We start from the raw sequence: 22,488 nt of genomic DNA, 5'->3' as shown, positions 1-22,488 counted from the left end.
AATACGTTAAATTGTAAGCAGTTCGTTGAGGTTCACAATATTTCGACAGTTTACAATCTCGCGAGATAGATTACAATCTAACGGTGTTTACAATTTTACGGTGACATAGACACATATCAGTGACATTGGGTTCTCAATAACAAGTACATTCCAAAAATACTTTGCATGAAGTCCTTCAAGAGCACCGTGGGTCCTAGGACGGATACATTGAATTTCGTATAGTTACATTATTAATAAAAAAAAAATTACACTAAGAATGAAATGTCGGACTTCAGTGGTTACAGGCATGCTACCTACGGAGTGACTTGCCAACATAAATTTCTTTATACTATTAAGTCTTTGCTTAATATATAGAGATTATACTAGCCGACCCGGCAAACGTTTGTTTTGCCATGTATATTTCTAGGAAACATTTTTTTAGTTAAATAAAAATAGCTTTCTACGATAATAAAAAATAGGGATTGATCGTAGAGGGGGTGAAAATTAAGGGTTGTTTGTATTTTTGTATTTAATATCATATATAATAAAACAAAATATTTTGTCTAAAAAAATATATAATGTTTTTTGCGGTGAACATCCCTTATCACTTAGGGGTTTTAAAAGATAAATAGTAGCCAATTCTCAGACTTACTGAATATGTATAAAAAATTTCATAAGAATCAGTCAAGCCGTTTCGGAGGAGTATGGGAAAGAACGTTGTGGCACGAGAATTTTATATATTAGATTTGACGCCTAATAGGTATTGTTCGGGCGTTACATAAAACCAAATTCCCCAGTCACGTACGTTCGTTGATTTATTTGAAGAAATGGAAGGGATTTTACAAATTCCACGACAGGAATAATTAATCTTCAGAAGCCACACCGTACGTCACGAGCTCCGATAACTGATTCAAATGAGCAATTCAATGCTTTGCATACGATTAATGTCAGTCTAAATGACAGCCGCACCCTTTGATGCTGAATGATTACCATGTCAAAGGTATGCCAATTTTCATTTGTTTTCGCTTGAATTTTTCAAATGAAAATTGTTGCTTATGTAAAGGTATGTTTGACAAATACACATAGTGGGAGTGTTTTTATAGCGTAACCTCACTGTTGTAGACCAACTTCTAAGTCGGTAATAATTTGTGGCAAGATTTATTTCAAAACTTTTATACATTAGGTAAATATATTGTATTGACCTATAATTGGTTGATTTGTTTTATTATTATTGCTTATAAATAAACTTAGAAAGCCAAAAACCACTAAAGGGTTGTTATTGATCTTAGTACACGTAGGGCCACACCACAGAACTAACTTAACTTAGAAACTACTGTGTTAAGAGAAAAAATACAAACAAAACAAAAACAGAGAGATTAAACAAACTAAACGAAAAATATTTATATGGAACCAAGCCACCTCAAGTTGTCCTTTTAAGGGTTTACCCTTGCTTGTTAGGTGTTATTTCGAGGGTTAAACAATTAATAAGGCGCGGAACAATATATAATGTAAAAGTTTCCTAGGAGTTTTACTTCTACTGATTCTCTAAAAAATGTTTCATACTGGCACTTGCTATACAAGTATCTCTGTTTATTAGTAGACATAGCAATTTATAAGCAAATAAAATAAAATTTAGCTGTTAAAGTTATAATTTTGTCAGCATATGCTTTTAAGATTTGATTTACCGTGCTGAACAGTTAAAATTTACAACCGTAAATGTTAATACTTAATAATACAATTTGTCGTATTGTGTCAAAGTTCAGAAAGCTATTCAATACACTTAAGTCGAGTCATAACTCTCGTTTATATCAAAAAGGATATGGATTGGTAATCAGCTTGAGACACCAACTCCTCGGCCTGGTGTCCTGCGTCAGATACCGAAGTGCAACCGGGGTAAACCCAGGAAAGGGTAGCCCCTGGCCCACCGTACTCTCGGTACTTATCCCCCCCTCCGAGTCCGATTCACCCCCGTCCGATTCCGAACAACCCCCACTAGAGTCCGACCCCTCCCGATAGCCGTAGTAAGGCATCACGTCACTCGTTATACACTTATAAGCTCATTGTACACTACACTATTTCACCATCGCTGCTTCAACTGTACACATAAGAGTCGCTTAGGATGGGCGGTGCGCGTTTCGCTCGCTCCGTGATGTTGTCGAAACGGGGCTCCATTGTCGAGGAATTTTCGTGTCTATCTGAAACAAGAGAAGGTTTAATTTAATATAATTTATATAAAATGTATTTTTAATTTTTTAATATCTGTTTTTACCTTCCGAGCTTTACTTGGAAGTGAATGATCGAAAGGAACTTTTGACAGTAAAGTGTAAACGCTTACGCATGAACAAAGGTATTGTCCCGAATGTTCTTTTACGTATCTTTATAATATAATTGATATACAAAAACCTTTGTTTGTTAAGGTCACATAATCTATGATATTCATAAAGAATTAAAGGATAAAAGATTTGTTTGTGGTTGTGGTAAGCTTAAAAATATATTTCATACAAATATTAAGTTATATCTTGGATCTCTTCAATGCAAAGTTTATGAATATTAAACGTGACTAAGATTGAACGTGTAATAGGGGTATTTCTCTACGACCTACCTCGTATGCTTACTTATTTATTTATACGACTCCCATTGCATAAGACACTTCAAAAGTACCTTTTCGCAAAACTTGTTACAAGTTTTTACCGTAAAACATTAGATCTCCACTCTCAACTATCTTTAGATAACAGTGAATTATAAAGGACATTCCTGCAAATATTATTAAAATATTTTTACATCAAATCTGAATTGGTGGTTTCCTTGAAGATGTTTATACGTGATAAATATTCACATTGAATTATTATACGACATCTATTGCGGAGAATCCATGCGTTTAAAAAAAGGGATGTTGATCTATCACTGCAAGTATTAGACCTAGACTAGTTATTCCTAAAAGCGTATTGCCCGGTCTCTAAAGGATACTGGCTGTGTCAAGTAAGTTCACAAACCAACAATGGGCGTGAAGAGGCGGACGCAACCGTCGCATCGCATGTCGGGAAGCGGATAAGGCTTTGCTGTTACCGCATCCCATCTAAGGCGATTGTTGGTGGCGCCTTGGGGTTTTGTGGGTATGCACCACATAACTTCCGCACTAAGCAGTCGCGCCGTGGTAGTAAGTTAAGTAAAGTGAAAAGACAACATTTAGAATTTTATCATCTTGTTAGTTTTAGGGTCTGTTTAACAATGTATGGATAAGGTACCAAATAGCTATGCAACACATAAATTATTTGGAAGATAAATTGTGCTATTTGACATTCATCGGACTCATAACTTATGATGGACTTTATGTGACGAATAGCGCTATCTGACAGTCGTGAAACGCAACAATAGTGTTTATCCTACCAATAAGTAATAAATAGCTAATTTGGAACTTATGTAGAACTTATCCGTACATTGTGAAACAGACCCTTAGTGTAAAATGATGCATACAATCGCTTCAATCATAAATTTTGATTTTTACGATGATCGTGCATCGAATAAATAAATGCATGTGGATAGTTTGAATATAAAATGTGCGATTTATTTTATAACATTTTGCGTGCGGATGCGTCGATAGTTTTTGACGTTAAATATCGTTTCTGTCACGTATGAGGTGCTTACTCGATTTGTGTTAATCGAATACCTCGCCTTTTTCGATTAACGAATGAGTATTACAGAAATAAATCACTGGTAAAATTAACATTTTACAATGCAATTGGTTTTTTCTATAAAATTACGAGACTTCTTGTCATTTACGGTCATGTTCAAAAATATATTTAAAACCTCAAATATCGACGATGTTTTTCATTTTGTAAAGGCACTTTCTGCTTCCTGTTTTACTACCGTAGGCTTTTTTTTTATTGATGCTTGCTAACGCTCGGCACACTGATACATTGGTAAAAACACAGAATACAATTTTTATTGTGACAAGCACTTAAAGGCAAACAGGACATACATGTAGAGATCATACAAATATCAATCAAATCAATTATCAAACAAAACAAACATTACAAAAAAAAGGGCGCGTGTACTTATGTACGCGCGTAAGAAGTTATACTTCTTTTGGCATTATTAGAAATAGTTTTTGATTGCATGCAAATAAATAATTACAATTAAATAATGAAAGACTGGAAAAGGAGTCATTATAGTCAATAAAGATCAGTTTACATTTGAAAAATTAAATAAATAAATATTTATTATTATAATCTTACATTAAGTGTAACATAAATTGTATTATTATTCGAATGTTGTTTTTAAATTATGTCCAATGCCGTGCATCTTCCGTGGGCAACTTCGTTCTGTTAATTTTGTGTCACGGTGCGCGCGCATCGTAAAATTTCACTCTCATTAATTTTTCATAACGCGCCTAAAGAAGTATAACTTCAAAAACAATTACTAATAAAAAAAAACACAAAAAACCAAACAAAAATCGTTTTTATAGTGTGAGGGGAACAACTATGGATATCCAGACCTAGCTCGTTTAACAGAATGCTTAATCTAGACATCGGTGAGCTATGACCAAAACGCGTTCTACGGAAAGGAGGGACAAATGGAATAATGGGATGCCTGGGATATCGCGAGGGTACACGAATATACATAGAGTACACGGTCTGATAATATTACTAGCTGACCCGGCAAACGTTTGTTTTGCCATGTATATTATTTCTAGGAAATATTTTTTAGTTAAAAATAGCTATCTACAATAATAAAAAATAGGGCTTGATCGTAGAGTGGTGAAAATAGGGGTCATATGTATTTTTGTATGCTGTATCATTAAAAAAAAATTGTTTGAGGTGGACATCCCTTATCACTAAGGGGGTTGAAAGATAGATAGTAGCCGATTCTCAGACCTACTGAATAAGCATATAAAATTTGATGAAAAAAAAGATGGTCAAGCCGTTTCGGAGGAGTATGGTAACTAACATTGTGACACGAGAATTTTATATATATAAGATAATGTTATGTAAATTAGAAAATTAACCTACCTAATTTGGAGTTATACTATATGATTAGCACCGTAAGTATTGTCTAAGCTTGGGGTGCACTTGGTTTGTTTTATTATTAGATTAAAGATTTATTATTATTATTAGTGATTACATTAATTATGTGATAAAGATAAAGAAAGAAGTTTGTGAAAGATTTATTTTTAAATCACGTTAAGACAATATTATGTCTATTATTGGGCCATAAACAGCACTGGTAGTATCCGACCTTTACACATATTAATTTAAATTATTACTTATAGGAATCATAAAGATCAAATGAACTAAAAAATATTAAAATCTCTGTGAGATGTGACCCGAAAAAATTAGAACAATAAAATTCGGGTCCGTACTTGAAACATAAAAGAACTCTTTGTACGAGGTCGGATTGCAGCGCCATTCAAAGAGAAAAATTATGTAAAATTATTTTGTTGAGCAATTAAATTGGAATTTATTGAAACGGGCAGTTTTTTTTTCATCTAAAGGTGGCGACCGACATCGAATTTTCGCTCGATGTGAATATTTGTTCGTTATGAGCATGCTCATAATTCTCACAACACCTGAATATTCGCGATTCGCCTGTGCTCCATCCCATCCACAGTTTCAGTCAAAATGGCGGACGTAGAGGTGTTGGCAACTGACTTGTAATGTAACATTCAAAGGGATTCGCCAAAAAACCGACAGCCGCGCTGCTCGGCTCGATGTACTGACATGCCGAATATTCGACTTGTAACGTGCTCACATCGAGCGAATATTCGATCAGTCGCCACCTTAGGAGGAACTTGTGGTGAACGGTAAAAAGGTGCATGGGAAAATAAAATATCCTGTAAACATACAAGCAGTGTAAAGTACAACTATGCTTTTTTATTTACTCCCCAATACTCGGTATTGGTATGGGAGCGTTTGAGTATTACGTCACGCAATTTTTGGATATTCTTGACCCCCCCACCATGTAACGCGCCGTAACGTTTTTCTGTACCCAATAGTAAAACGTGACCACCCAGTGACTTTTTATACCTAAAAGTTACCATTATGTGGTGTAAAGTACTGGAAAGGCGAAAATAATATTAACAATAACGCGTAATTCAATCCCCAAAGGAAAAAAATTGTTACATAATATTAGAACGCTTCCCTTTACCGGTATCGGTATTTTATTGTATAATTATATTTTTCCACTAATCATGTATGGTATGGTATGTATTCACAACGAAATGTAAGTAATAAAAAATAAATGCCTCAAAGGTCGGCAACGCACCCACTAAAATTGGTATCCATGGGCTGCGATGATTGCCCATTTTGGGAGTCCCGTGGGCTCGTTTGACCCTATCCTATATTTTCTTGTTTTTTTTTTTTTATATTATATATGTATATACTTGCCACAAGTCATTTGTATTTATACACTTTCTATATGGTATAAAACAAATGATTTTGAATTTTAATACATGATGAAAAAATTATGTATATTAAGGTATATTATAGTAAGGTATAGTATCTAAGTAATATTTAGCCATAAATATATCTTATTTCTCTTTTTATCTGTAACAATAATGAATAATGAAGTAAATTATAATGAAAGTCGATGATCTAATCGACGATCATTTTTGGATTTAAAATAATAATAATGAAAACGTCTGATAAAACTATTTCATAATGAGGGTAGAATATAGGGCACTGAATTTGCGCGTCTAGAAGCGAACAAAATATTTTTAAATAGAGCAGTGATTTTATAATGTAATTAAATTAATTTTCTTTTATTTAACACAATCTGTAATGTTATTCAAAATTCGAATTACGATACGAGATTATATCTTTATTTTTAAATTCTATTATCTATTGAGTTACAAGAAATAATAATATTCCTAAACCTTGTATATCAATTTGAAATTAGAACTCGTACAAGGTTAATGTTAAACGTTTTCGAACAATATTAGATACAACGAAAATCGTAGACATCAAAGTTAAAACAATTGAACTACCCATATCTATGTCAGATCAATGACAATTACTGGAAAGGCGCCCGGTGTAGCATGGATATAAATTTAGCTCAAGTCAATATTTGAGTGAACATAGAATGAACTAAACCGCTCCATCTTCATTAAAACGATGTCTAGAGCTTAATAACCAGCGTTTATATCTATTTAATAGGCGCGCTTAAAAGCGGTCGCTTCGGTAACATATGTTTACTAGCCAATTATGACAATTTTTATTTGATTGAGTGATCCTTTTCAAGCGTATTAATCCTGCTGATATCAATAATCATTTTTAAATTATTAAAGTATTTAATATTTTTATTCGCGGAATTATAATACGTGACAAGGCTACTGCAGAAAACAAAGCGCTAATGGATTGACAATTTCTCTAAACAATACTGTTTTAACATTTATCTTACTTTGTGAAACTGGCTTCTTCAAGTAAAAACCCTTTTTAATCACTTCTTAATTTGAGTACATTTATTTTACTTTTTAAATATGTTTACTATTTTTAGTACATTACTAGAACATATTGTGAATTTCAATTATGTATAGAATTTTCATATATTTGATCTTTTTATATGGTGTGCTTCTATATAATGTATTTATTTAGAATGATTTGACACGGATACAGCAGCCATATTTCTTCGAAATTGGATCAAATAAAAATCCATATGAATTTGTAATAAAACGAACCCATTACTTTCGCAGCCCCATTTTGCATACTCTCATTTTGAAGTTTACTGCGAAGATAATAAAAAGGACCTTAGCTTTAAAAACCTCGTAATAGCAAGTTATTAGGAAAATATATACTTAACATACATATAAAGAAGGTTATCTTCGGGTTAATGGTTTCATCGAATACTGGTAGCCGAATTTGCGAATTCTACTGCCGACAACGCACTGGAGCCTTCTGGTAATAAATGTGCAACACTAAATGAATAAAAATACATCTATGGCGCTACAACCGTTTCAGGTCTGGGCCTCAGATTTCTGGATCTGCTTCATGATCATTTGTCAATGTAATAGGCAAGTAGGTGATCAGAGTCCTGTGCCTGACAAGCGCCATCGACTTTTTGGGTCTAAGGCAAGCCGGTTTCCTCACGATGTTTTCCTTCACCGTTCGAGGGATTGTTAAATGCGCACATAGAAAGAAAGTTCATTGATGAAGCCGGGGATCAAACCTACGACCTCAGGGATGAGAGTCGCTGAAGCCAACACTGCTCTGAAGAAATGGAAATATGTAGCATTTACTTTTATGTATGTTACAAACAAAGCAAGTCAGATAGACCAATAAAACTGTTGTTTGAGCGAAGCGTGGACGATAAATTTTTCATAAAACACTACTGCCGCGATGTTGATATTCACATAAAAATTGTTTGCGACCAGTGAGTATTCCACTAGATTCTAAATTTAATATTTTAATAAAATATCTGTTGTTCTGATTGTTTTTTAATCCAAAAAATCGGTTGTCTGTAAAGTCGGTTTACTGACGATAGTTGAACGTGACAACGTCATAAAAAAATATTGATGGGATGGTTGCATTTTTCAAAAAAATTAAATTTTATTTGTTTGATAGGTATTTTGTATGGATATAGAGAAGGAGGTAAATGGAAATCACAATTGAATTGATCAAGTTACATTTATTTGTACGCATAAATACAATTATGTCAATTTTAAATGGAACGCCTCAGAGCGAGGTAACGCCTCAGAGCGAGGTAACGCCGCATGAGTCATGTTTTTTCGTGCGTGCAGCCGGCTCCATCGAATTATAAGACGTTGTCACGTCAAAAGCCATACATTAAAAACAAGTGAAAAACCAAAAGGAGTGCTTTGGAAACTAAACAGTGTAAATGTTCATAGTATTGTCTTTTATTAACATTACTTTTACACATTTAAAAAAAACACTTTTTTACCGGATTGAAGTTATGTATTATTATAAACTTACAATTATTTTACATAATTAAAAAAAAATCCGACGTGTCGCGTGCTTTACAGCGTGCGTGGTCACGGTGACTGAAGACAAAAGGTGTTGAATGTCAAAAAGTATCACAGCTGTAGAAAAAGTTGTATGTAGTAAATGTTCGTTTTGTTATCTAAGCCCAAAATGTATGACAAAACATTATTTAAATATAAGATATCTTGAACATCACGTTTATGTTGTACGAACATGGTTGAGAAATATTGGGCCATTATAACGCGTATTCGGAGATAAACAGCGTGAAGCGGTATTTATTATATTGTTCCGAATTCTTTTAATGTTTAAAGACGTCAGTCAGAGAGAAATAAGCTTTTGGATAATACTATATAATAATTATAATTAGATTATTCCTACGTTGTAAATTATAGTATTCAGAAAATTATTAGTTACAGTGCGATATAAGTTTGCATTCCAACTAGAAGATTTCTGTTGAGCATATAAATTAACATCAGTTTCTTTTAGGTGTCGATATCGAGACAATGGTGGTGGTGATGAAATCGACTCGTAGCTTAGTTTGGCAGTAGCTCTACTCTACACGGTACGATTTGCCTACACACGAGGCGATCTAGGGAGCGATCTAGCGAGCTCTCGCACTTCCCCGATATTGCCTCTGATTTAAGGGCCGTGTGTAGACGCTTTAAGTCTTATTTAATAGGTCCTATTTGACAGCTGTCAGTTTTAGTTTTATAGATCCCTGACGAAACATTTTAATTTTTAAATTTAAACGTTTTAAATTTTCAGTTCACTTTATAAAACAGAAATTGTATATTATGTTTAGATAAGTTTATTAGTGAAAGTAAATCGTATAACAACCTTCGTCGTCATTATAATGATTATGTAATTGGATTTAACAAAAGTAATTGTGCAGTTCTAATTTCAAAAATAAATATCATGGCCCCTTAGAAAGTAATTGAATTTAAGTCTAATGTAATCTAAAAAATTGAACCTGAGGGCATTGTGTTCATAGGTTTTGACAGATACGTTAATTATGAAATATTTATAGGTGATTGATTTATTTAAATAGACTCTATAAACTCTATAAACAATATCGTAGATAAAAGTGCAAAGTTATTTGATAAATTGTTTGATGTTATGTTTGTCAACTTGAATGAATATTCATGTAGTGGTGCTACAGCCATTTCAGAGTCTTGTTCTCAGATTGCATCCGTTTCTTTGATACTTTTTATTTCATAGACAAGTAGGTGATCAGCCTTCTGTCTGCCACATATCGTCGATTTCAAACATGCCGGTTTCCTTACGATGTTTTATTTCCCCGTAAGAATCTTAGATGCACACATAGACTAAAAGTCCACCTCAGGGACGCTCGCTGAAGCCACTAGGCCGTACGTAACACGGCTCGTACTAAGTATATTATATACTAATATTGCATAGTTATTTCTTTGTGCCTCTGCTCTCAAACTAGTTAAACCTTTCATAAATTTGAAACATGTTTAAAGTGTACTTAGTAAATTGACTCCTGTATTTAACAACCTAATTAAATTTTATTTAACTTGTATGAGACGATATTCCAGAATTCAACATCCCTCAAAACGTGAAATTTCGAAGATGTGCTTCGGAAACTCACACAACCGAACAAAAGTTCAGTCCCGCGAGTGATTGCTCTAAGCAAGATCAGAAATCGGGCTAACTTAGAAACTGAGTTAAGTGTATTGTTAAGACGAAGTTTAAGGTGAAACTAATATAGAAAATCGAATATACATTCTATCCTCGCTCAACAAATAAGTATCGCAATACAGCGAGGAAATGCTGCCAGAATTAAATGTACACTGCCAAAAGGACCAAACTTTTTAAATATGTTTTAATTTGTTTTTATTATTTATATTATTACTATGTAGGTAAAGAAAATTGTAAATACTGTATATTTAATTGTTATGTTTAGGTTTTAAATAATACTAAAATTAAAAAAAAAATAGACACTAAGCCTAAAAATCATTTGGAAATATGACCGGTGACCCCAGAGCTGGTGCTTACCTCGTTCAACGAATAAGTATCGCATTACAGCGCGGCTGAGGATACGCAGCCAACAATAAAAGTACACAGGGACCAAACTTTTGAAATATGTCAATATTCAAAAGTTTGGTCCCTGTGTACTTAAATAGTGTATGTAATTTTCTATTTATCCATTTTGTCATTATTATTATTACTATGTAGGTATATAGGTGTAATACTGTATATTTTTGTTGGAAATAAATTGATAATAAAATAAAAATATTTAAAAATTAATATAATAAATTACTAGATTTAGATCATAAATCGGTTCATAAATTTATTAATCACTAAAAACCTACCATTTTCACCAATGTTTCAGCTATGGCTTTTACTTATTTGTCAACGTATTCAATATCCGAAATGAAATCAACAATGTATACAGCATCTCATTAACCGAAGTGCTTTTGGCAAACGCCGTAAAGGTATGGCAATTAACATAACTGAGGCAATGCATGGCGACGTTATGGAAGGGAACACGTCGGAATTGGAGCTATAAAGTCACACGGTATGACTGAACACCGCGTCAACGGCATTCAATACGGTTTCAAGCGAACTGGATGATTCATTATTTAACGTGCTCGACTTTTGTTCTAATAAAACGCTTACGAGATAATGTACCGTAGCGTTTCAACGTAGAATTACAAAAGATCAAGATATTCTAAAGAAATCGTGGATGATGATAGAAATAGTCAAAACTTGGTCTTAATTGTACCTTTTTATGAAAATACACACATTTCAATTGGGTTTTATTACGATGGACAGACAATTTAGTCTGATATGAAAATTCTCACTGACACTAAATAATATGATTTACGAATCTATGAAACGTAACGACAGGTTTCCCATTTCATAACTTTTTAGAATGTTCGAGGTTTATTTGACGCGTATATTTGTATTGTGTATTTCTGTGAACTTCACTGTGTGTGAATATCAATTATAACTATCTTGGTGGTCTCTCACTAGCTTATTTATAACATAAATTGAAATTCATAAAATAAATATTCATAAACGTCAATCAACAACTTCTAATAAAACCGCGGCCTGACGCCATCTTGATTAAAGTGACAGTTTACAATAGTTTGTGTCCAATCTCAACATTACTTGTCAATCGTTATCAAAATATCTATGATATACAACAATATTTAAAAAAATATCAAATCTTAATAAAAAATAGAATGTAAATAGAACTATAAAATAAGTAGAACTTCAAAAGCAGGTGAAGTCATTGATCACCTTATGACTGATGTAAATAGAGTGAGGCAGGTATATTAATCATTTGTTTGACAAACATCTCTATTCGAGTTCTAATATATCGTGGCACTTGGTTACATACCGAAGTAATAAATCAAATGCAAAATGCTACTGAACTCTCGTATTTCCCGTATTGTTATAGTTTATCGACGCCATGACGGAATAATGACTTACTGTAAGTGTTTTGGAAATTTTGGCAGATTTATTAATGCTGTCTTTTCTGGCAGTTTAAGCGGGAATTTAACAAATGGTGAATTGGTAAAATCAATATGGTGTAAGTATCAGTAAGATTTTTAGTTTTAAAAACATTTTATTTCCTTTACTTTACTTTTATGTACTTTACAAACAAAAGGCGGCAAAATCACCTAGTTACTATAACAATGGTAAGGAATAAGTCTATCTCAATTATCCAATACATAGTAACGTTTTAGATCTAGTCTGGGCATCCTCATTGCTCATCAATCGGCAAAAGCATTCCCGATAAAGGTCGAACGTCAAAAGATATTTCAATACCTGCTATTAGCCAAATGAAAGTTGTCTCGGTTGTTGAACTGTTACTATTATGAGACCGATTAATTTTATTAATACAATCACATTATAAGTCTTTTGATGTACGTAATAAGGTTATAGAATAATTTTTTTAATGGGTGTATAACCCTGAATCCCAGAACCGGGCGGATAAGTAACTTTATATTTGTATATTGTAACTGTATATTTACTTTGTATTTCCGCTTAGTATTGTATAATTCGATTACATGTAATTTTATTTTTCTAGGGTTGCCCCGCAGATATTGCTTGATAGCGATAACGCCGCCCGTTGCTAATGATTGATAAAACCTATTTTTATATGGGTAAAGAAGTGTAAATTAATGTTTTCATTACCATTAATTTTACCTAAAACTTCAGAAATTATATAAATATAATCGTTTTTGTAACCTACAATGAAACAAATGAAAATTATATCTTAATTCGGCTTTTTCAACAATAAAACTTTAACACCTACGGCACAGAAGAATTGACTTTAAACTCAAAAGGATTGAATTCAAAGCGTTTTGAATTCACCCACGTTTCAAGCATCAGTCACGCATAGTGTTGAATAAAAATAAAACGAGGATATGATATAAATATTTCTGTATGTCTACCGGCACACGTATCACGATGTCCTGATGTTACTTTCAATAAATGCTATGAATGCTTCGAAATACCAGGCATAAAGCAAACACGTTTTTGCTTCCGTTTCGTTCACTGATGATGGATGGATGTACATTCTGTACGTATTCACAAAATTGTAAGGAAACCGGCATGCCTTAGACCCAAAACGTCGATATGTGTCAGGCGCAGAAGGCTGTTCATCTACTTGTTTCTTTATAAAAACGAAAAATATTAAAAAATTTGCGGTCCAGTTTTAGGTGCCAATGGTTTTTTTTGGAGTTTACTCCTTAAGAAACGATTTGAGTTATAAGGCCCGGTACGGAAATTTTATGAGGAGTAAAATCAAGCGTAACACGAAAAGTTGAGGCGTTATGTGTAACACGAAAAGTTGAGGCGTTATGTAGAAAGAGACAAACATATATATCTGTAGGATTGAACGCGGCGTGTAAAAGAATGAGATGGAATACATTACACAGACTTTTCTATTTTGAATTCACGTTTTGACAGCCACGTTACAACATTATCAGTGTTGACAGGTGTAAAAAATAAAAGTAGATTGTCTTTTTATATTTCTTTTTATTTATTTTATATATATAATGTATTAATGTTAATATTTAAGTAATATTAAAAATTTAAAATGATTACCTTTAGTATAAAAATATGGTCGACAGCCACAGAACATTATCGCCATCTTTGTTCTGCAGTGCATTTGACACATTCCGAAACTATAAGCCTGGGAAACACCACAGCTTATAAAGTATGGAAGTCGTTCGTGCCGTTTTGTATAGAAATCAAGATTTATTTTAAATAATAGACTCGTTTATTTTTATTTATATTGTTTTGTAACATACTTTATGTAATACGCTTTTTGAAGTAATATAAATAATCCGAATAATTACAGATATATGTTTGTTTCTCTTATCATTTTAGCAGATGCGTTCATTTACCCTTTTTTTCTATTCGATATATATCATAATTATCGTTCGTAAGGAGTACACTCCAATCGTGCGTCGTAGCTGACACACACACTTTTTTTAATTTTCTTTTCACTTGTAAAGAAAAACACATTCGAGGTTGAACCCGCTCCTTTCAATCAATATAACCAAAAATATATATACAGTAAATATTTATATAATATACAATATATATACGGTAACAAAAAAAAAACTCCTCACCGAAGATGTCTTATTGTAAATTAATGAAAAACATCTATATTGACTAACAGTTACACTACTAGTTGTTTTAATTATTTAATACATATTACTTAATGTTTCACATTTACTTAGATTAAAACCTCATCAAATGCGCGAAATTACTTAAACAAATTGAATGTAATATTATTATGTGTATGGTAAGAGTTATTATTTCTACTTCATCATGATTCACCGACTACGAAATCTCGCCCCATTTGTTATTATTAAGTCAGACTATGTTCTTATTTGACTTTCAGTATCACGTTTTTACATTGTTGTTAACTATATAATGAATAAACAGCGGTAACACAGTTTAAATACATTTAGCAATATAACGCAAAAGTTTTGTATTGTTACTTCCAATTTCGTGGGGGTAGAGCTCTCTTGAAGTGATAACTTCTTATTTTTATAACTAACCTACTTAAAACTGTATCTAATAATCCAGTAAAACATATAATTTCAATTCAGTCTAAGAATTTTTTTTGTATAATTTCAAATATAAATAAAACAGGTTGACAGCTGAAGCATGAATTGAATTTAAGGTCCAAAAGTGACTTTTTCATTAAAATATGAAAAGAATTTGTAAGCGCTTTAGCAAATTAATGTAAAGAATTCCGTACTGAAATACTTCAATAGAAATGTCTTTTTATAATGTTTATTATAAAATAAGTGAGAGATACTCTAAATTGTATATTTCATAACTAGCTAAAATTCGTAACTGTAATTAAAATCAGTGACGTAGAACTAAAAAACTACGCTTGGAATATTCATTGTACTATAATTGCCGTTAGGGGTTTTAACGTGATTAAAAACAGTGAGATATGTGCTCACTGAAAAATGTACTTTGTTATCAATAGTTGGTGTATATGGGTACATAGTAATGAAACTTGTGTTCGAGGTCCTTCTGTATTTTTAAATATAGATCTTTATATAACCTATTGTTCATTACATGTTGGTATGTTTATGTTTCTTTTTGTATATCTGTTATCTGTGCTACGTAAAAACGTAAACGTTTATTGTTTGACGTTGAAATTAAATATTATTTTATATATAATTAGAGCAAATCAGTCATACACAATACGTACAATACAAATTAATACCAGCAATAGCAAACAATAGATCATTTGAATAATACAACAAAATTATTATTAATCCTGCTGTATTAGTGAATTCATTAGCAATGTTTCGGTTAAATTACAAAATGTATTCGTAAACCGCATTATTTGTGCTATTGTAGACAAATAGAATTGAATTATTTGATTGAATCCTCGCTATAATTGCTCTGTTTCAGTTCTCCAATATTGACATTTGACAGTTAATAGATTACGACAAGTGGTTGGATAAGGGCCTCATAGCCTAGCGGTCTTATTAAGTGGCAGCTAGGTGAGGGGTACCGGGTTCGATTCCCGGTTCGAGCGCAAGGTATAATTTAATTTAAATTTGTTCTCGGTCTTTGGGAGGGTTGTGTGGTACCGGGCGAGTGCTTAAACCGTACATGGAGGACACGGTCGAATTTCTAAGGCAAGCACGAATTATAAAAATCTTATACTTGACGCTGGCTAATGCACAAACCGTGCCAGAGCCATAAAAAAAATGGTTGGATAAAATCATTTATCGCACGGGTTCTATTTTCAAAATTATGCTACCTTTAGACGGTTTTTGCTATGAGATATAGATTTAATCTCAGACAGATGTCATAGAAAAATCGGACTTGTTGTGTTTTGTAAACAATACGTATAGTATAATAAGCGTTAGATACATGTATGAAAACAGCCCTTATAGTCTTATACTTGGTAATTTTTATTAAGTAGAGACCTACGCCCATTTCGCATATTCATATATGTGCACATGGAATATTTCTGCATGTGACAATAAAGCCACAATTGATATGTCAATTTGAAGCTTGGATTGCTTATTCAAACTCTAGATTTTAAAGCATTTTTAGAATAGAAACACCTAGTCTCTTAGATTTTTTTTTAATGATATCAACCGTATATGTCGCGGTAAAATCGGGGAATATTAATACTTTCGGTGATTTGGATTTGAAAAGTTTAAACCTGAGAATAATAAACAATAAAATTAATGATTAATTTACAAAAAATACGAATTGATGAGTGAGTTTGAAGATAATTGAAAACAAAAATGAGATCAATTTCAAAAGAAATCTCTTGAAAACCTTCATTAAATAATAAGCTGGTGACAGAAGGATTGCGACCCTCGGGAGTTTAAGATCAACCTCCTTTGAGAGGCAAGATCTAAAGCAATACCGATTTCTAACAGAAATTTAAACAATGTTATCTCTATTTATTTTAAAATATTTTATGTTGTTATTAGTGTAAAAGCAGTGAATTTATTAGATTATTTACGGAACTCGACGTGTCCAATGATTTTTAAGGAATGACACTGACAATACCACGTCGAAATGACAAATGACTAATTGATATTTTTTTTATGGCTCTGGCACGGTTTGTGCATTAGCCAGCGTCAAGTATAAGATTTTTATAATTCGCACTTGATTGCAATCCGCAAGGAAAGTGGAAACCTGGCGCCGTACAGTCGCAGACGAGGCAAAGAGAGCCGGAAAGACTTGGAGTGAGGTAAAATACGAGGCTCAAGACAGAACGCGATGGAGACTCACTGTGGACGCCCTCTGCCCCAACTAGGGGTTATAGGACATTAAGTCAAGCATTTGTAATTGCCATCCTCGGCCTATAACGTAGTGCTACGTTCTAAACCTTCACAGTCTCCTTTCTTAGGTAGCATACTCACTGCTTGCCTTAGAAATTCGACCGTGCCCTCCATGTACGGTTTAAGCACTCGCCCGGTACCGCACAACCCGAAGGCCGAGAACAAATTTAAGTTAAATTAAAACTTGCCCTCGAACCGGGAATCGAACCCGGTACCCCTTACCTAGCTGCCACTTAATAAGACCGCTAGGCTGAGGCCCTTAAAAAGACATGCATCGGCCGGGAACTAATTGATATTATGATTGAAGACTGTTGAAATGTTGCCATTTTCACGGTATTGATATTCGCAATATGTAAATAATATTAAAATTTATGCTAAAGCCAAAACCGTTGTGTTTTAACACGATTAGTATACGCTCAATTTCATTCGAGATTCACCTGATGAAAAGTGACTCAACTTAACAACGGAATATTGGTTCAAAAACTAGCTTATTTTCATTGATTGTACAGTATGAGTAGTATGAGATAATGACGTAAAGATACAGACATAAAAAATCTTTAAAGACAATGTTATCTTTATAATTAATATCTATTGTAATCTTTACAAATTAATTTGCGCAATCTAGTTAGGAAAGTGAAAACCGAGGTATGCATTAAATTTATGTTTGCACTACGCACGTTATAAGTTGTATGTATAATACTTTTTTTTAATAAATATTGTTTGTAATCTGGTCAAGATATAATATCGAAAAAATCTGCTGCTATCGTAACACCTCTTCATAAATTAACTATTATACGATTACGCATATAATTAAATTCAATATTCATTTGGTCTTAATGTGCCGTTAAAAAATTCAAAGAGTACAGTGATTTTATGTTAGTAGTCCGGACACAGGTGAAAATTTAAATTTTATGACATGGCAATTTCTAGACTACGTGGTTCGCTTGAGCAAAGTGTAAAATTATATTGTCCGAATTAATTGCGTTACACGAGATTCGTTCTTGGAATTTTGCAATTTTCCTACACTCGTAAAGTCCTTAATCTTTAAACTATTAATAAAAGTATAGTCACGTGACATGAATCGGTTACGGATCACCTATTTAAGGTCACCTTCTAAGGTTTTATTGTTCCAGAAATCAAACCGTTCTGAGTTCAGAGAAAGAAATCGCCTAACCGAGAATGTCACCAAATGTTTACGACTCATAGCAATTGGATAAAGAAACATTGCGAATGCCAACTTAAAGATTGCAATAAGCCGAATCCCAACATCCAAATAACTATTGGAAAAACAAAAGTCAAAGTTGCTGAGCTTAATCGAAAGCAAACATGAAAAAAGACAAGTGAAATTGCGCGCCGTTTTCCAATTTGCATTTTTTTCAAACAACCGCTTTATTAATACACGTAGCCTTAACTCTTTTGGAAGTTGTGAACTAGTATTAAATATTTTAAGGTAACTAAAATTATAGTAAGTACTTAAATAAAGGCATTTTTATTAAATTTATGTATATAGTGAACATAGTTATAGAAATCAGTATAATACACATAGCTTAAAAGACCTACACTATATAAGTATTGTAAAACTTAATTATTATATTTTGTTGAGAGTAGCAGTTGGTTCTAGTAACGCAGCTCTGGACCAATAGATTTTTAGATGTTGTCATCCGAAACTAGCAGACTGCTTCATACATCTAGCAATTGATAAAAGATTCCATAGATTAAGTGCGTAGAAAAAAAGATTTCTTGTATGATAGATGGAAAGTATAGACATAAACTTAGCATTCACTGCTACTTCTAGCAATATAGCAGCTTGGTGTGAAAAAGGCTGTACAGTCGACAATTCGGACGCAAAAAGAATTGCACCCGCACCGTAACAGAATAGCTGGGGACATTTCATTTGACCTATATATGCGAAAGTGATACAATTTAAAGACCAAGGTTTGTTTTAAAATAGTATGACATTCCTTATATGTCTATTATGAAATTCAGTTACGCCTTTTAACCTTAAAGTCGTACTCAGAGTTCATTAAGATATTCTAGATAAACTACTGAACCAGATAAACGATTCTAAGCTGTACTATTAGTCTTATGTTCAACAATGTTTTTATAAAAGAAAAACTAACCACATATCATTTTCAAAGAGCGCATCCCCAAACTATAAATTAAAAACATAATAGCCCAGTTATTAACTCCACTTACACCACAAAATACACGTAAGACCACAAGCATTCTCGAAGCCCGCTCGCCGTAAACACACGCTAACAATGCCCAGATGATGGACAGCGAAAATAGAACATAAAATAAACAATTGCGGACAAAACGCTCGCTGACTTGTATCCGATGAAACATCGAAACTTGACCTTCTAGTGGCAAATGAATGCGTCCGCGCAGATTTTACGGAACATAGCAACAATCGAGGGAATATTGGCGTAAATTAAATTGTAATTCCAATTTACAATAAATGCAAAATTCACTTCATGCAAAGGCGACAAAGGTTCTTAATTAACTCCATAAAACCTCTATTATATTGCAAGTATATTTGTTTTTATATGAAATAAAAAAATCATGTGAGTATGGTACGGACAGCACAATTTCATTTTTATGAAGTCGTGCACTTAATTAGTTATATTCATTTTACTTCAAGCTATAATTTAAAAGTAAAAGGAAGATCATTTCTATTCAATTTGTCACTTTATTTTGAATAAATGCATAAGAAATTCTAGGCCGTACTAGACAAAAATGTAACGAAAATAAACTCAAAAAATTATATTCAGTAAGTTTCGCATAAATGAGTAAAAAAAAAATTATATATTTGATTAACAATAGCGATTCATAACTTAAAAAAATATGGGTTTACATTAGAAATGGATTTACTACCTATTTATTGGATTACAATTACAATTGGATGCCTTTTTTAATTTATCGAACGTTTAAATTTTAAGTTTGGAATTCAGTCAGAATAAGTAGTGTTATATAAATAGGTAATATACCATTTAATATCGGTTGGTAGTAAAACAGGAAATAACGGCTGAGTGGATGCACTTTGTAAATATTTGAGCATGGCCTCTACCGTAACTCTGGCAGAGTTCAAGTTATACTTGCCCCGTTTATATGTGTTTCATACTTTAATTAACTTGTCTTGACTAGCTAAGATATGTTATAGTATAACATAGAATACATTAAATATAACCTCGTGTTACTAATTGATTATAATTGCTCTCATATTTCGTTTAATTAAATTATCGCAATTGCAACGATAATACAAAACGTATCTTTCATCAAATAATAATAATAGATACCATCTATTGGCAAGAAGAATTTATCCCTATTTCTTTAAAACTGTAAGAAAATTTAAGTACGTGGGTAACACTGAAAATGTTTAGAATTGGCCAGTTGGAAACGTTGCTTATGATTTTTTTTTTATTAAAATTTTAGAACTCTTTGGTAACCCAATGTAGTATATTGCATTCTCTTGTCATTTGTTTTTGTGAATTGGCGGCAAATCTAAAACTCTTGTTACACTTGAAAATGAACCTTACGCGAGAAAATTTTCGGTCAATGATTTATTGTGACTTTCGTTGTGGGCTTACTCAACAACAAAGCTACGATAGGCTGCGATTAGCATTTCTTAATGAAGCCCCATCTCGTGCCACTATTAACAATTGGTTTAACGAGTTTAAGCGTGGACGTAGCAATCTCAATGATGATCCGCGTGATTGACGTCCTTTAATAGCGACTACTGAAGATAACACCAGTGTTGTGCGACTCGTGATAGACGAAGATAAGAGAGTGACCTATCAGCAGATACGGGCAAGCCTAGGAATTGGTATGAGTCAAGTTCAAAAAATATTACACCAACATTTAGGCGTCAGGAAGCTCTGTACCAGATGGATTCCCCATACTTTAACCGACGACCAGAAACACGTTCGCATGGACTGCTGTCGCCAAATGTGAGATCAGTTCAACGGCGGTAACTCAAATGCTGTATTTGACATCGTCACAGGTGATGAATATATCCAATATTGCTATGAACACAAAAGTAAAGATAAAATTCGAGGTATTCGCTTGACGAGCCCTGAATATGCGGTGAAAGCGTACGAAAATGCCATAGAAAAACCCCCTAAGGAAGAATGGGCCCACTGCTTTTCTCAGTGGTCCCATCGAATACGAAGATGTGTAGAGAGGAACGGAAATTACTTCAAAAAACAAAAAAGTATTGGCAATTTTCTACATTAAGCCGTATTTCGTTTTCTAAAAATTTTCAGTGTTACCTAGGTACATATTTCGACGTGGGAAGTGAATAGACGCTCGGTGATTTTCTATCAGCCTTTGTTTTATTCAATTGTTGGCGTGTTTTTACATAACTGAATTTGAAAACAGATAACACTTGTCAATATTTTACAGAGTATGAATTGAATGGAACATTTAATATGCTAAGCTTAAATTCTCTTTTGGGTATAAACATGAAGAGAATTTTTAAACTACTTTTTTTAAACAATTTAAAATATTAATTCTATGATATGTACTATTTCGCGGACCTTCAAAAACCTAAATGAAATATGAGGTTGAAATGTTTTCTAAGCTTGAGCTTAACAAACGTTTACTTGGCTTAAGTGATCTTAAGTTCTTAGGAGTAACCACACGCAAAAACAGTTAACCTTCTCGAGGCCACTATAAACAGCTTGAGGTTTTTCATCTATTTACTAGATTTTCCACGGTAATTAGGTACTGTACTTTTAGATTATTATGTGATAATATACACATAAGTGGAATATAGAGTCTTGTTAGCTTTACACGAAATATCTTTTTAGCATTTTTGAGGAACTCGAAGTAGGAGGCATTACAGATTACTAGGACAATTATATTTTAGAGTACTGGCTAAACCCATAGTGCGACGGTAAATCTGTTTTCCTTGCTTTTTTAAATACTCCTTGGCCAAATTATTTATGATAAATGAGCTGTATGAAACCTAAAATTAATGTTAAATGCAATTGTACACAATTGACATATCACAATATAGCATTGAATGCCATATAACAATGGTGTACATTGTTCGTTCAATATTATATTAGGTACTTTGATATAGCCCTGATTGCTTGTTTGAAAGGAAATGGAAAGATATTTTCAGCGTCAGAGAAAAGAAAATGATGTTCTTTGTATAGAAGTCATTGTGTGAACTCAATGTTTATGTTAAGAAATGATATTGAAATATGTATGATATGTTTCTAAAGGCGCGTTTAAACCAAACGAACGTAGCTAGA

General features: G+C 32.9%; 1 long non-coding RNA gene across 1 annotated transcript in view; it reads right to left on the bottom strand.

Moving 5' to 3' along the window:
- Positions 1 to 2,010: 2,010 nt before the first annotated feature.
- Positions 2,011 to 22,488, bottom strand: part of LOC125049596 — a 65,119-nt gene continuing 44,641 nt past the window's right edge. Inside the window, exon 3 of the long non-coding RNA XR_007117032.1 lies at positions 2,011 to 2,174. This is a non-coding gene — a long non-coding RNA (uncharacterized LOC125049596). The remainder of the gene's footprint in view (positions 2,175 to 22,488) is intronic.

The sequence above is a fragment of the Pieris napi genome, chromosome 5, assembly GCF_905475465.1.
Source record: "Pieris napi chromosome 5, ilPieNapi1.2, whole genome shotgun sequence".
In the NCBI taxonomy this organism is placed as follows: domain Eukaryota; kingdom Metazoa; phylum Arthropoda; class Insecta; order Lepidoptera; family Pieridae; genus Pieris; species Pieris napi.
The sequence above is the reverse complement of the archived record's forward strand: the minus strand, read 5'-3'. Positions and strand labels throughout refer to the sequence as shown.